At 42.2% G+C, this 2563-nt stretch overlaps 1 pseudogene; it reads right to left on the bottom strand.

Annotated features, from left to right (window-relative positions):
• Positions 1-2563, bottom strand: part of LOC121841373 — a 44235-nt pseudogene that overhangs the window by 2372 nt on the left and 39300 nt on the right.

Here is a 2563-nt window from a genome sequence, read left to right as displayed (position 1 = left end):
CTGGGAATGTTGTGAACGAAATACAAGCTGAAATAAATCACTCTACTATTATTCTGACATTTCATATTCTTAAAATAAAGTGGTGATCCTAACAGACCTAAGACAGAATTTCTACTAAGATTAAGTATCAGGGATTGTGAAAACTGAGTTTAAATGTATTTTAAAATTTTATTTCACCTTTATTTAACCAGGTAGGCGAGTTGAGAACAAGTTCTCATTTACAACTGTGACCTGGCCAAGATAAAGCAAAGCAGTTCGGCACATACAACAACACAGAGTTACACATGGAGTAAACAAAACATGCAGTCAATAATACAGTAGAACAAAAGAAAACAAAAAGTCTATATACAGTGAGTGCAAATGAGGTAAGTTAAGGAAATAAATAGGCCATGGTGGTGAAGTAATTACAATATAGCAATTAAACACTGGAATGGTAGATCTGCAGAAGATGAATGTGCAGGTAGAGATACTGGGGCGCAAAGGAGCAAAATAAATAAATAAATACTGTATGGGGATGAGGTAGGTAGATAGATGGGCTATGTACAGGTGCAGTGATCTGTGAGCTGCTCTGACAGTTGCTACTTAAAGCTAGTGAGGGGAGATATGAGTCTCAGCTTCAGAGACTTTGCAGTTCATATATTTGGCTAAGGTGTTTGTAAACTTGACTTCAACTGTAAATAATATAAATATTAAATATGTTGCAGTCAAGATACAGTGCCTTATGAAAGTATTCGGCCCCCTTGAACTGCGACCTTTTGCCACATTTCAGGCTTCAAACATAAAGATATAAAACTGTATTTTTTGTGAAGAATCAACAACAAGTGGGACACAATCATGAAGTGGAATGACATTTATTGGATATTTCAAACTTTTTTAACAAATCAAAAACTGAAAAATTGGGCGTGCAAAATTATTCATGGATGTCATGGATATTGCTTTCAAAATCGTGAATTCGACTCGGGCCAGAAGTCTGCAGAGGCGCCTCTTCATGTCTCAACTGGAAGAAAGTGAAGCTGAACACACGGACCTCTTGCAACACACGGATGTAAGGTGGCTTAGTAGAGGTACATTCCTGGAGAGATTTAATCTGCTGAATCCGAGCAGTTGGAAGACAAATTTAGATCGAGGTTTTTTTTTTGTTGGCCGCCGTAACTGTTCGGCTGAATGAGCTCAATTTAGAGCTGCAAGGAAAAGACAAAATATATTGTTGAAATTAATAGTTTTTAAACAAAAAAAATGTAAAATTGTTGCGACATGAAAATTAGGTTTTTTTCAACAACAACAAAAAAGTCCGAGCTCAAAGGTCAGGGAAAAGCACCTGCACTTTGTGACTGTGGTCGATACGTTGAACAGGTGAACATTTATGTGAACATATCTGTTCCATTGTTTCACATGGAGACATCAGTCGTCATTTTGACTCTGGCAAAAGTTGCCTCCAAATCGAATCGGGGGCATCAGGGGAACACTTTTGGATACCTTGTCGTGGAGGACAAATATCCAAAAAGTTGCCATCTACTTGACAGCTTTCTTTGGGGGGGGAAAATCAACCTACCTTTGTGAGTCAGACATGAAGAACATCAAGTCAAAGTACCAGTCCACTCTAACAGATGATCACCTGGACACCTGCTTGAGGCTAGCGATCAGTGGCTACAAGCCAGACCATGCTAAGCTAGCGGACAGCATGCAGTGTAAACCCTTCAATCAATGAGGATACATTAAATATTGGGGAGGGGTAGACCTCGTTAGGAACAAGGTGGAAAAGTATTTGTATAAAATGTAACTAAAGTCTGGGCACACTTGCCCAGAGCCACTCCAATTTGCATACCGCCCTAACAGATCCACAGATGATACAATCTCTATTGCACTCCACACTACCCTTTCCCACCTGGACAAAAGGAACACCTACATGAGAATGCTATTCATTGACTACAGCTCAGCGTTCAATACCATAGTGCCCTCAAAGATCGTCACTAAGCTAAGGACCCTGGGACTAAACACCTCCCTCTGCAACTGGATCCTGTACTTCCTGATGGGCCGCCCTATACGGTAAGGATAGGTAACAACACATCTGTCACACTGATCCTCAACACCCGAGTGGCGTACAATGGGATTTCCTTGTAGTTCTCCAGCTGCATCCCCTGAACATGTGCGAGGTTGAAGGCACGGGGCAGAGGGCAAGGAACGGGCCGCAGAGTCGCACTAGGAAAACAGACCTAGCCCATGGGGAAGGGAGGAGGAAACGGGAGGGGGGAGAGAACGGGAAGGGAGGAGAACGGGAAGGGAGGAGAACGGGAAGGGAGGAGAACGGGAAGGGGGAGAAAGAACGGGAAGGGAGGAGGAAAGAACGGGAAGGGAGGAGAAAAATGGGGGGTTTATTGAGTAAACATTAGAACAGGCCGCCTAAATATTTGCAGCCGTAGGCGGAAATATCTCTCTCGGAGCTGATCTGTCGTCAGTAGGGGAGAATAGGGGGCATGTTGTCACACGTGTCACTTACATTTATCAACATCGGTATCTCTATTAAGACCCATTTATCGATGAATAGATTAAGGTATTGCCTAAA

Source organism: Oncorhynchus tshawytscha, linkage group LG30 (genome assembly GCF_018296145.1).
Source record: "Oncorhynchus tshawytscha isolate Ot180627B linkage group LG30, Otsh_v2.0, whole genome shotgun sequence".
In the NCBI taxonomy this organism is placed as follows: Eukaryota; Metazoa; Chordata; class Actinopteri; order Salmoniformes; family Salmonidae; genus Oncorhynchus; species Oncorhynchus tshawytscha.
Note: the sequence above shows the minus strand (reverse complement) of the source record. Positions and strands in the feature narration are given on the sequence as shown.